General features: G+C 37.2%; 1 long non-coding RNA gene across 1 annotated transcript in view; it reads left to right on the top strand.

Annotated features, from left to right (window-relative positions):
* Nucleotides 1–12602, top strand: part of LOC105881130 (uncharacterized) — a 179388-nt gene that overhangs the window by 115273 nt on the left and 51513 nt on the right. The window contains exon 2 of the long non-coding RNA XR_012922457.1: nt 221–333. This is a non-coding gene — a long non-coding RNA (uncharacterized LOC105881130). The remainder of the gene's footprint in view (nt 1–220; nt 334–12602) is intronic.

Raw genomic sequence — 12602 nt, 5'->3', positions numbered from 1 at the left:
TATACCACATTTTATTAATCCATTCTTGGATTGATGGGCACTTGGGCTGTTTCCACAGGCTTGCAATTATGAATTGTGCTGCTATAAACATTCGAGTGCAGGTGTCTTTTTTGTAGAGTGTCATTGGATCATTTGGGTAGATGCCCAGCAATGGGATTGCTGGATCAAATGGTAGATTCACTTGTATCACTTTAAGGTATCTCCATATTGCTTTCCACAGAGGTTGAACTAGTTTGCAGTCCCACCAGCAGTGAAGGAGAGTTCCTCTCTCTCCGCATCCACACCAACATTTGTTATTTGGAGACTTTTTGATAAAGGCCATTCTCACTGGAGGTAAGTGATATCTCATTGTAGTTTTGATTTGCATTTCCCTGATGATTAGAGATGATGAGCATTTTTTCATATGTTTGTTGGCCATTCTTCTGTCTTCTTTAGAAAAGTTTCTGTTCAAGTCCTTTGCCCACTTTTTAATAGGGTTATTTGATTTTTTCTTGCTGATTTTTGTGAGTTCTAAGTATATTCTAGTTATCAGCCCTTTATCAGATACATAGGATGCAAAAATTTTCTCCCATTCTGTAGGTTGTCTGTTTACTTTCATGACTATTCCTTTGGCTGTGCAGAAGCTTTGTAGTTTGATCATGTCCCATTTATTTATTTTTGTTGCTGCTTTGATTGCCTTTGGGGACTTCTTCATAAACTCTTTGCCTAGGCCGATGTCTAGGAGAGTGTTTCCAACATTTTCCTCTAGAATTCTAATAGTTTCATACCTTAGGTTTAAGTCTGTTATCCAGTGTGAGTTGATTTTTGTGAGAGGTGAAAGGTGTGGGTCCTGCTTTAGCTTTCTACAAGTGGCTATCCAGTTTTCCCAGCACCATTTATTGAAAAGGGATTCTTTTCCCCAGTGTATGTTTTTGTCTGCTTTGTCAAAGATTAGATGGCTATATGAGGATGGTTTTATATCAGGATTCTCAGAGCTGTTCCACTGGTCAATATTCCTATTTTTGTGCCAATTCCAGATTGTTTTAATTACTACAGCTTTGTAGTATAGTTTGATATCTGGTATATTAATGCCTCCCACTTTGTTTTTGTTGCCTAGAATTGCTCTTGATATTCAGGGTCTTCTTTGGTTCCATACAAAGCATAAAATTATTTTTTCTATATCTGTGAAGAAGGCTGATGGGATTTTAATAGGTATTGCATTGAATCTGTAGATCAGTTTGGGTAGTATAGACATTTTAATGATGTTGAGTCTGCTGATCCATGAGCATGGAATGGATTTCCATCTGTTTACATCCTCTGATATTTCCTTCCTCAGTGTTTCATAGTTCTCCCTGTAGAGGTCTTTTACGTCCTTGGTTAAGTATACTCCTAGGTACTTTAATTTCTTTGTTGCTATTGTGAAGGGTATTGAGTCTTTAATTTGGTTCTCAATTTGATTGTTGTTGGCGTATACGAATGCCTCTGATTTCTGTGTATTGATTTTGTATCCTGAGACTTTACTAAATTTATGTATCAGATCCAGGAGTTTCTTGGTTGAATCCTTGGGGTTTTCTAGATACAATATCATATCATCAGCAAACAGTGAAAGTTTGATGTCTTCTGCCCTTATTTGGATAACTTTAATTCCATTTTCCTGTCTGATTGCTGTAGTCAGGACTTCCAGCACTATGCTGAATATAAATGGAGATAGTGGGCAGACTTGTCTGGTTCCAGTTCTAAGTGGGAATGCTTTCAGTTTTTCCCCATTCAGTATAATGTTGGCTATGGGTCTGTCATATATGGCTTGTATCATTTTTAGGTATGTCCCTTCTATGCCTATTTTCTTAAGTGTTCGTATCATGAAAGGGTGTTGAATTTTGTCAAAAGCTTTTTCTGCATCTATTGAAAGAATCATGTGGTCTTTGTTTTTGCTTCTGTTTATGTGGTGAATTGCATTTATAGATTTACATATGTTGAACCATCCCTGCATCCCTGGGATGAAGCCCACTTGGTTGTGATGGATTTTTTTTTTTTAATAAGTGTCTGGATTCGGTTAGCTAAGATTTTGTTGAAAATTTTTGCATCTATATTCATTAGGGATATTGGTCTGTAGCTTTCTTTTTTTGTTGCATCCTTTCCTGGTTTTGGTATCAGATTAATATTCGCTTCATAAAAGGTGTCGGGAGGTTTCCGGTCTTCTCGATGTTGTGGAATAGTTTCTGGAAGATAGGTACTAGTTCTTCTTTGTAAGTGTGGTAAAATTCGGGTGTGAAGTCATCTGGGCCAGGACTTTTCTTTTTAGGGAGATTTTTAATTGCTGTTTCTATTTCAGCTGTTGAGATTGGTCTGTTCAGGGAATCTATTTCTTCCTGATTGAGCCTAGGGAGGCTGTGTGTTTCTAGAAATTTGTCCATTTCCTCCACATTTTCCAATTTGTGTGAATAAAGATTTTTGTAGTACTCATAAATTATATCTTGTATCTCTTTGGGATCAGTTGTGATATCTCCTTTTTTGTTTCTGATGGAGCTTGTTAGTGATTTCTCTTTTCTGGTTTTCGTTAGCTTAGCCAGTGGTGTGTCAATTTTGTTTATTTTTTCAAAGAACCAACTTTTTATTTTGTTAATCTCCTGAATAGCTTCCCTATTTTCAATTTCGTTTAGTTCTGATTTGATCTTGTTGATTTCACTTCTTCTGCTGGGTTTGGGGCTGGTCTGTTCTTCTTTTTCCAGCTCTTTTAGTCGTTTCATTAGATTGTCTTTTTGTGATCTTTTTGACTTTTGGTTATAGGCATTTATGGAGATAAACTTTCCTCTCAGAACTGCTTTAGCTGTATCCCAGAGGATTTGATAACTTGTCTCTCCATTGTCATTTTCTTCATAGAATTTTTTTATTTCCATCTTGATTTCTTCATTTATGAAGTAATCATTTAGTAGGAGGTTGTTTAATTTCCACGTTTTTGCGTAGAAATGTGAGTTTCTGTTAGGGTTGATTTCTACTTTTATTCCACTGTGATCTGAGAAGATACATGGTATGATTTCTATTTTTTTAAATTTCTTGAGGTTTACTTTGTGTCCTAGGATATGGTCAATCTTATGATCAGAAGAACGTATATTCAGTGGATTTTGGGTAGAATGTTCTGTAAATGTCAGTCAGACCCAATTGTTCTAGAGTTTTGTTTAAGTCTATTATTTCTTTATTAATTTTCTGTTTGGAGGATCTGTCTCGTGCCATCAGTGGGGTGTTGAAATCTCCGGTGATTATGGAGTTGCTATTAATCCATTTGCTTAGCTCCAGTAAGGTTTGCTTTATGAATCTGGGTGCACCTAAGTTGGGTGCATATATATTTAAAATTGTTATCTCCTCTTGTTGAACTGTGCCCTTCACCATTATATAATGACCCTCTTTGTCTTTCACTACTTTTGTTGCTTTAAAAACTAAATCATCTGAAATTAGAACTGCCACACCAGCCTTCTATTTGCCTGGAATATTGATCTCCACCCTTTTATTTTTAGTCTATATGCATCCTTGCAGGTTAGATATGTTTCCTGAAGACAGCATATACTTGGCCTGTATTTTCTTATCCATTCAGCTAGCCTATGTCTCTTAAGTGGAGAGTTTAAGCCCTTCACATTTATTGATAGAACTGATAGGTAAAGTATATTACTGTTCATTCTGTTGGGTTGGATGCTGTTGCTATGATTTCTGTCTTGAGCCATTGTAATATCTGGCCTTTAATATCTTTGGGTTTTGGTTGTTTTTATATTCGTGGGTTATTATGATGTTCCGTGCGTAACGCTGTTTTAAGTACTTCTTGTAGGGCTGGTCTTGTCTTGGTGAATTCTCTGAGCCTTTGCTTGTCTGAGAATGTCTTTATTTCTCCTTCATATACGAAGCTTAGTTTTGCAGGGAATAATATTCTAGGCTGGGCATTGTTTTGTTTCAAAAGAGTGAGAATGGGGCCCCAGTCTCTCCTTGCTTGTAAAGTCTCATTAGAGAAGTCTGGTGTTATTCGAATTGGCTTTCCCTTGTATGTTACTTGCTTCTTTTGTCTTACAGCTCTTAGAAGGGCCTCTTTAGTTGATACTTTGGTCAGTCTGATGAGTCCATATCGTGACGTCTTCCTGTTTGCGTTGAATCTCCCAGGGGTCCTCTGAGCTTCTTGAACTTGTATATCAAGATTTTGAGCAAGGCCTGGGAAATTTTCCTCTATTATATCTTCAAACAGCTTGTCCAACCCTTGAGTGTTATCTTCTTCCCCTTCTGGTAACCCTATGACCCTCACGTTAGGTTTCTTCACATAATCCCACAGCTCTTGTAGGCTTCGCTCTTTTCTCTTGTTTCTCTGCTCTATTTCTGTGACTGATTTATTTAATTGGAGGGTGTTATCTTCAAGCTCTGAGATTCTTTCTTCTGTTTGATCTACCCTGTTCTTGAGACTTTCCACTGTATTTTGTAGTTCCTTGAATTGATTCTTCATTTCCAGGAGTTCGGTTAAACTTTTCTTCATTGTGTCTATTTCTTTTTCCAGATCCTGGAGGCTTTTTGTGGTTTCTTTGTGTTGGTTATTGAGTTGTTGTTGCAGCTGGGTGAGTGTTCTTATGATCCACAGACGAAATTCCTCTTCTGTCATTTTGGTTGCCTGATTTTGGTTGGTGCCCGTTTCTAAGGGGCTGGGGCTCCTCTTTGGGGGAGAGTTTTCCTTTTGGTTCTTCATATTTCCTGAGTTTCTTCGCTGATTTCTTCCCATATCGATCAGTTATTGTTTCTTTTCTTTAGGTTTTTGTTTGGGTATTCACATGCCTTGTTTAGTTTCTGAGCCGGAAGGTGGTGTCTGTGGGTGAGATTCATCCACTCCCTGTCCTGATAAGGGTGTGCAGGATGCTCTCCCTGTCAGTAGGTGGCACTTGTTTGGAGGAACAGGCTACGCTGTTGTTTTTATGCCCTGTTATCAGCTCTTGTTCCTGTAGAAAGAACTCTAGTGCCTCAGGTGGTGGGTGGGGCCCTGGGACTTCCAGGTGTGTCCTTTTCTCTCCTTCAGTGAGGGCTAGTCTAGGAGAAAGTCTGGGCAAAGCTGGGTTGGGTAAGCCTGCCCTCAGGCAACACCAATGTCATTAGTAGGGGTCAAAGTTCTGTTCTCTGCTTCCAGGCAAAGCTTTCAGGTCGGGGCTGGAATTTCCCGGCTCAGTCAGAGAGTCTGCGTGTGGGGATGGGACTGTCTGAGACTCTCAGTCTGGAGCGGGCCTGGCTTCTTTCCACTGTCCCCAACTCCACAGCTACTGCTGGGCCTCTGCCCGTAGGCCAGACCACACGCCACCACTCCTCCCCTGGCTGTGCTACCTGCGGGGAGATTCCCTACGCGGGAATGCCACCTGGGCTGGGTGCAGGGCCTCCGTTTGGGGGGAGGGTTGCCCTCTAGGACGCTGATCTGCCCCTGGAGGCACACACACTGCAGTAGGCTGTTCACAAATATCCCTTCTGTGCCCCAGGCAATGCTAGGCCTTGGTGCACGGGATGTGGTCTGCAGGTCTGACCTCTGGGTCCCAGACTTCAAACTATATCCCCACCAGGGAGAGCAGTGCCAGTCCCAATTCACCCACAGGGAGCCCAAGCTGTCTATGTCTCTCAACCTCAGAGTCTGCCCCGTTCTCCTGGGATCACCGTGCCAGCAGCACCTGGGAGGGCTGGCAGGGAGCTCACAGTCTGAGTTCCCCTTAGTCAGCTGTAGGGCCCCAAAAGGGAAGGTCCTGTTCCCTGTAGGTGCCTCCGGCTGTTGGCTATATTGTCTCTCTGGGCAGCCGAGGGTAGGGTCGGGGGAGAGGAGGAGGAGGCAATATGGCGTCTGCCACGTGGCTCGGGTCTGTGCACATGGAGGTGCCCCGAGGGAGTTGGGAGCCCGGTGCCGCGTCCACCACTGGCTTACCGCTCACTGGCACAGCCGCTGTCTCTGGGCTGGTGTCCGCAGGTCTCTCCACTTGCTGGGGAGCCCACCAGCAGTCCGGGATGCAGGGGAGGGGAAACGGCGATACTTCCCACTGGTCTCCGGGTTGCTCAGGCGGTCTCAGCTTCCAGTTCTCCTCCATGACCTCCTCCCATGGAGTCTCCTATGGTCTCAGGTACTCCTCCTTCCGACCCTCATCCGATGTAGGCTCGTCTTCTTGCTTCTTTCTTCTGATTTCTGCTAGCATATATCTTTTCTGCAGAGACACTCTCTGTGGCGGTATTTCTCATCCGCCATCTTTTTTCCGAAAAGAGAAGCAGAGTTTTTTCCATTGGTGTATTCATCTTTTTCCTTAAAATATTTTTAATCCTATATATACATATATAAAATATTTTAAAATAATATGCATTTTAGTTATATGTACCCACATAATACATAATTTTGTCAATGCATACCTTCAAAATCATGAAGTGCTCTTTTTACTGCAAGTTTTTCTTTTCTTTTTTGTTTGGTTAACCCTCCTCTTCCTTCCTTTCACATCATCTTCTCTGTCCCCAAGTAGCCTTTAGAACAACATTGAACACATCTTTTCATATTTGTATCTGTCCTCATATAAGCCTCATATAATGTATAATATACATGCATGCACATATGCTATGTATTTATATGTATAGATACAAAGTTTGTTTTATATGTTTTTTTTATGAAAGGAAGGTCATATATTACATGTTTTTCTATATCCTGCTTTTCTTGCTCAACAATATCTCATTTGAAAATCTTCCAAGTCATCTGGTAGAGCTCCAATTTATTATTTTCAAGGATTGGAATTTTTTAAAGCCATTTCCTATTGATAGACATTGCTTTTATTTCTGGTATTTCTTTTTCTTCTCCCACTACCAACAATGCTGCACTTAAAATCTTTTTACATATGTCCTTACAAAGAAGTTTTTTATTTTTATGGAATACCCAGGAATGTTATTGCAAAGTGGGTCTAAGTGTGAGTATGTGCTTTCATGATAAGAAATGATGCCAGATTGCTTTCCCCAAGAGTCCAAGCTCTTCCCTTTCCCACCAGCAATATCAGACAGTTCCCTTTTCACTATATCCAGCCAGCAATAGATATTATGGCATTTGAAAATTTTTGTCACACGGATGGGTGTGAAGTGATGATCATACTGTTATGTACTTTGCATATTCATGGTTCTTATTTGTAAATTTGTACATCTTTTAATTTGTTTACCACTGATTTACCCATCTGTGAATTGTCTTTGCCCATTATTTTATTGTGTTACTTGTCTCCTATTTGTAAGAGATTTTTGCACATTTTAAATTAAACTTTTATTTATCATCTGTGCTACAAATATTTTTTGCCCATCTATTATTTGTCCATTATCTTTGTTTATGAGGTCTATTGCGATACAAAAACTTTTAATTTTTATTTAGTCAAATGCATCTATCCTCAGCTTTTCGGGTTCTAGTTATAGTTAAGAAGAAGCCATGGTTTCCAGATACAGCTAGGTTGTGAGAGCTTTTAGATTTCTTTTTACATGTTCTTAATTTTGTTATTTAAAACTTTAATCCATCTGTAACTTATTTTTGTATCTGTTATAAGAAACAATTCATTTTTATTTTCTTCCAGTTGAATATCTGGGATATTAGTTCCAAATGTTAAATAATCCATCATTTTTAACTATTGAATATATACCATCTTTATAATATATTAAATTCTCATTTGTACTGGGGTTTAGTTTTAGAGTATCTGTTCTGTTTCATTCCTCCATTTACTTGTTTCTATTTGATCAGATGGCTTTACAATATAGTCTGATATTAGGTAAGACAAATCTTCCCATATCATTTTTTTCATACTTTTCTTGGGTATCTTTTCTTTCACATTTTAAAATAATTTAACCAGTTAAAAAATTTATTGGGATGTCAACTGCAATTGCACTTAATTTGTACATTAACTTTTGGAGAATTGACATTTTATTTACTGTTTCCTTCTGAGAACATGAAATGCATTTTCAATTTTTCCAGATCCTGCATTATATATTTTAATAAGATTCTATACATACTGTACCTTTTTTATTAATTTACTTTAAAATCATCTTATAGTTTTTGTCACTATTGGAAATAAATTTGCTTGTTCATTTTTCTGTGCAGATTGCCAGAAGAAAAGCCATTGATTTTTAAAAATATTTATCTTGAATTCAGAAATTAGAACCATTTTTTAAATTAATTTTCCTTTTTTTCATTCATACAAGTTCACAATTGTGTAACCATCAGAAAGTGATAGTTTTTTTTCTCATTTTTTTCCAATACTTTTGCAAATTATTTGTTTCATGTTATAAATAGTGTGAAATAGGTCATCATTTTCTGGTTCTGATTTTAAAATTTGCTGCTAGCTTTTGGCAAATTGTCTTTGCTAAATTTAAGTAGTGACTTTCTTAGCCCTATTTCAATTAGGAATGGCTACTGATTTTGTCAGATGCCTTTTAAGTATCTATTGATAGGACATGTGCTTTTATCTTTTACATTTTTGCTCTACTGGACTAAATGGATATATTCATTTCCTGATATTAACCAACCTATTATTCCTGAAATAAACTCTACTTAGTCTTTTGAAATTTGAGATTCCCTTGGCTAATATTTATTTAAAATTTTTGGTTTTATAAGTCAGATTGATTTCTAGTTTTCAATTGTACTTCTTTCTTTCCGATTTGAATGTTTTAAAATTTCTTTTTCTTGCCTAGTTGCTCTGACCAGGATTTCTAGTTCTATGTCAAATAGGAGTGGCAAGAGTGGGCATCCTTGCCTTGTACTCAATCTTAGAGGGAAAAGCTTTCAGTTTTCTCTCATTCATTGTGATATTAGCTTTGTGCTTTTTAGATATGGCCTCTATTGTGTGAAGTAAGTTCCTTCTATACCTATTCTGTTGAGAGTTTTTATCGTGAATGTATGTTGAGTTTTGTCAAATGCTTCTTCTGCATCTGTTAAAATGATCATGTGGTTTTTATCTTTCATTACATTAATGTGATTTTTCACATTGATTTGCATAGATTAAACCAGGCTTGCATACCAGGGATAAATACCAGTTGTTCATGATGCATAATTTTTTGACGTGTTGTTGAAAACAGCTTGCTAATATTTTATTAAAAAGTTTTGCATCAATGTTCATCAGAGATTTTGGTCTGTAGTTTTTCTGCGTGTCTTTGTCTTTGGTATTAAGGTTATGGTGCCCTTGTAAAATATGTTTGCAAGTATTCTCTCCAGTTATATTTTTCGGAAGAGTTTAAGGCTTAGTATTAATTCTCTTTTGAATGTTTGGTAGGATTCAGCTGTAAGGCCATCTGGTTTTGGGTTTTTCTTTGTTTGGAGGTTTTAAATTACTACTTCAATCTCTTTATTTGTTATTGATTTGTTTGAGCTTTCTATTTCTTCCTGATTCAGTCTTTACAGACTGTACTTTTCTAGGAATTCATTCATTGCCTTTAGGTTTTCCAATTTGTTGGTATATAATTGTTCATAATAGTCCCTTAAGATCATTTTTATTTCTGAGGCATCTGTTATAATGTCTCCACTTTAATTTCTGATTTTATTTATTTGGATCTTCTTTTTTTTCACAGTTTGGCTAAGGATTTGTCAACTTTGTTTTTCTTTTCAAGAAACTCAACTCATTGATTTTCTCTATGATTTTTGTATTCTCTATTTGATTTATTTCTGACCTAATCATTATTATTTCTTCCTTTCTGCTATTATTGACAGCATCATTATATATCAATTTGGGGAGAATTAACATCTTAATAATATTGAGTTTTCCAAACTATGGTCATGGTATACATCTCTAATTATGTAGGTATTCTTTATTTTTCTCGGAAATATTTTACGTTTTTCTGTTTATAGATATTGCTATCTTTTGTTAGATTTGTCCCTAGGTATTTTATATTTTTGATGCCATTATAAGTATTTTAACATTTCAATTTCTAATTGTTCATTGCTAGTACATAAAAATAAAAATTGATTTTTTGTATATTGATTTTGTATCCTGCAAACTTTCTAAATTTACTTATTAGTTCTAGGAGCTTTTCTATAGATCCTGTTGGATTTTGTACATAGATGATTATGTCATCTGTGAATAACAATATGTTTACTACTTCCTTTGCAATCTGGATGTCTTTTTGGAAAGATTTAGTGTAGAGTTGATTTTATTTATCTAGATGTCGGTAGAATTAACCAGTAAAAGTATCTGGTCTAGGAGTTTTCCTTGTGGGAAGGTTTTTATCTATAAATTCAACTTTCGATATAGGTATGCTATTTTTTTCCTTGAGTGAGCTATTTAGTAGTAGCTTTAGTAATTTGTATGTTTCAAGGAATTTGCTCATTTTCCCTATGGGTTGTTGAATTTACTGGCATAAAATTGTTCATAATATTCTCTCCATTGTCATTTTAATATCTCTCAAATATATAGTGATGTTATTTTTCTTGTTCCTGATATTGTTAATTTGTTAAAGTGTGATTCCTGTAAGCTGCAAGTAGTTGAATTATGTTCTTTTATTCTACCTGAGAATCTGTGCTTTTAATTAGGATGTGTAGACCACTTACCTTTAATATGATTATTGATATGATTAGATTTATATCTATGATATTTCTGTTTGTTTTCTGTTTGCCCATCAGTTTTTCCCCTTTTCTTAATTTTTTTTTTTTTTTTTTTTTTGAGACAGAGTCTCGCTTTGTTGTCCAGGCTAGAGTGAGTGCCGTGGCGTCAGCCTAGCTCACAGCAACCTCAAACTCCTGGGCTCGAGTGATCCTCCTGCCTCAGCCTCCCGAGTAGCTGGGACTACAGGCATGCGCCACCATGCCCAGCTAATTTTTTATATATATATCAGTTGGCCAATTAATTTCTTTCTATTTATAGTAGAGACGGGGTCTCGCTCTTGCTCAGGCTGGTTTTGAACCTCTGACCTTGAGCAATCCGCCCGCCTCGGCCTCCCAAGAGCTAGGATTACAGGCGTGAGCCACAGCGCCCGGCCTCTTTTCTTAATTTTGATTGTTAAGATATAAAAGTCTTATCTATGCAAAATCAGATCTTCAAGTTTTATGTTGAATCCATAGCTTCTCCTCTCACCCTGCCCACATCTGATCTGTGGCTCAAAGACCGTTTCCCTCTTCTCTTAGCTCTTTTATTTCTCTTCCCTCACTCTTTCTGATGCTGCTGGCTTCTCCAGGGCTAAGTTTGTGAGAAGCTTGTTTAGAGTAAAAAGGGCCATGACTGTTTTTGTATAAAAGTAGCAACAGCAACCAAAAGCTTTGTTTTTACCTTATTTATGGAAGTCTCAAGTGTAAAGCCCATTGAAAGCTTTAACTATTGAAAAGCATACTCTGGTATTAGTCTATTTACAACTGTTGCAAGCCTCTTGAATCTGAATGCTAAAAGACAATGGATGTTAGAGCTCAGTGCACAGTTGCTTACCTTAAATGGATTAGGCATTAGTAATTTAATTCTTTACATTAAGCTTAGCCATTCTGAACTAAGATACAATGCTGTTAAGGTAATGAGAGCTACGGTAACAATAACAAAAAAATTAATAAAGTTTTATTTTAACATCTATGTGATGTTGAAAATGGGTTTCCTTTCCGTAGAAAATTCTCTTCTAAGTAATGATTTATGACTCTTTCTTGGGCTTCTTCCTGGGCCCCTTTCGTTGATGGCTTCTAAGGTTGCCACACCCATCTATATAAGCTGACATTGCTCTGGAGGTTTTTTATAGGCTAAGACCTGGAGATGGTATTCACCCCCTCTGTTCACATTTCACTGGCTGGGTCACAGTTAGGGCTAACTTCAAGAAAGGCTGGGATATCTAGTATAGTTATGTCACCAAGGAGGAAAGAAAAGGTTTGGCAAAGAGCTAGCTAGTTTCTGTGTAAAGAGTTTCCATATTACAATTGTTCCATATATTTAAATTTAAAATTAAAGGTCCATGAGCATGGCTTCTTATCTCTGTCTTCTGTGCTAGTGTGTTGACATTGTATGGCCAGGTCACTCACCCTGCTAGGAAACTCAGTCCCAAGGAGGACATTTTGTGTGTGTGGGGGTGGGGGTAGTGGGGGAGCTTGCTCATTACATTAACACCAAAGCTCTCAGAAGTTGCTATGCTTTTTTTGAGAAAATGTTTTAAGGGGACTAAGCTTTTATAATGAACATTTTAAATAGAAATAGGAAAGATCAGATTTAATAGAACACTTATTAAAGCCAAGCAGTGATGTCTTCCTACTTCATGCAAGAGTTTTTTCTTTTTCTTTTAAAATTAACTCTTGAATGTCTTTTTAATTATTTTTAAAATTTAAATGTAGGAATTTAAAGTTCTATTTTCTGGAATTTTGATTTTAGACAAAAAGGTATTTGTGTAAGGAGTCTTTCAGAATGTTTATAAATGTCATCGTGTTTAGTATTTTTCTTACAAATTTCAATCCCCTGGAGTCATGGGGCACTCAGCGCTGAGGGACTCAAGTTTACCATTAGTTTAATGGCTTTGACCCCTGCTCTGAAGTGGATATGTACTGAAAGTCATGCCATGCATGTCCTGGAGTCATTAGTTTGGCATGACATGTTCTGCTACTTGTGTTGTAGTATAATTATTTCTGAGCTGGGCTTCTGTAAAATGACCATGTCCTTCTGAAGACCTGAAGA

This window comes from Microcebus murinus, chromosome 13 (assembly GCF_040939455.1).
Source record: "Microcebus murinus isolate Inina chromosome 13, M.murinus_Inina_mat1.0, whole genome shotgun sequence".
Classification (NCBI taxonomy): Eukaryota; Metazoa; Chordata; class Mammalia; order Primates; family Cheirogaleidae; genus Microcebus; species Microcebus murinus.
The sequence above is the reverse complement of the archived record's forward strand: the minus strand, read 5'-3'. Positions and strand labels throughout refer to the sequence as shown.